The sequence below is a fragment of the Otolemur garnettii genome, unplaced genomic scaffold (assembly GCF_000181295.1).
Source record: "Otolemur garnettii isolate 467f Iridium unplaced genomic scaffold, OtoGar3 scaffold00016, whole genome shotgun sequence".
In the NCBI taxonomy this organism is placed as follows: domain Eukaryota; kingdom Metazoa; phylum Chordata; class Mammalia; order Primates; family Galagidae; genus Otolemur; species Otolemur garnettii.
Genome location: NW_003852411.1, coordinates 9544612 through 9545926, shown reverse-complemented (window position 1 = coordinate 9545926; position 1315 = coordinate 9544612).

Sequence of the window (1315 nt, the reverse complement as noted above, 5' to 3'; positions counted from 1 at the left end):
TAAAGAGAAAATGAATTAGAATATGGATTTTTAAAAAACAGAACATAAGTTGAGTTTCCCAGCTTCTGGAGAGATTGAGACCAGGAGGATCCCTGGAGCCCAGGAGTTTGAGGACAGCCTAGACAACAAAGAAGAACCCATTCCTAAAATAAATAAGTACAAAATAAACTACAAATTTAACAATTGGATACTAGACTTTTGCATTGAAAAAGGGATGGAAAAAGGGAAAATCACCTTTCAAAAAAGACTGATTTCCTAGACATTACTGGGTGATTACTACCTCATTTAATTAAACTAAATTACAAATTTGCTTTTCAATTGTCTCATCATTGTCACAGCTCTGATGAGTCCTTTTTCGTTTTTCAGCTTCATATGGGAAATCATTTGGTTTGTGTATAATCCGCAAAGCCCGAGAAGAATCTTTGGCCCCTATTGTTTCCTTGGGTGTTCTCACTCGGGGGGCCTGACATTCCTCGCGTGTCTAAGGCAATGAAGGAGCAGCGAAGCGCGGGGAAACCGCACAAAAGACATCCAAAGGCTATCAGCGTCGGAGGATCAATGAAGTGCCAACACAAAACACCCAACAGGCCCGGGAAGAGGAGAAAAATTCCCTCTCTTGCAGGGTGGGAAACTGGTCGGCCTTTGGTCCCCAAAGCAGAGGACAGATGCAGTGGTGGACAGCTATCTTTCTGGACCACCGACCACCCGGGACGCACCCAGCAGGCACAGCCTCAGCCATCCGGCCCTAGGAGAGGCGGAGGGTGGGGAGCCGGGAGCAGCGGCGAGGTCTCCGCCGGCAGCTTGATCTCGTCCTTCCTCCCGGTGCTGCCTCCACAGAATCGCTGATGCTTTCATTCATCTTGCAGGCACCACGGCTCCGGGGCAGGGTGGACGCGGTTCGGTGGCGGGGTGGCTGTGCCCACCCATCCTGTCTGGCCTGAGAGAGGAGGACTGCGAGGTGGGCCGAGGATGCCCGGCCTTCCCTCCGGCTGTTTGCAGCCGGCACATTCCCGCGGCTGGGTCCGGGTACTGGCCCGGATCTCCCGCAGAGCTGGGCCCACCCGGCCACTAGAGCAACCCTGCAGACCCCATGCCACCGTCAGAGTGACAGGCCCGGGAAGGCCGGAGGGGACGCAGCTTTCCCGCCCGGGTCTTCCCTCCTGCTGGCCGGCCCGCGCTGGGTGCGTGCGTGCATGCACACACATGCGGACACACATGCGGACACACACGCAGGCACGCCTCGCACTCCCCTCCCTGCCACGGGAGCAGCCCCGAGCCCCCGGCGGGGCCCGGCCCACCCCTGCCTCGCTCCCCC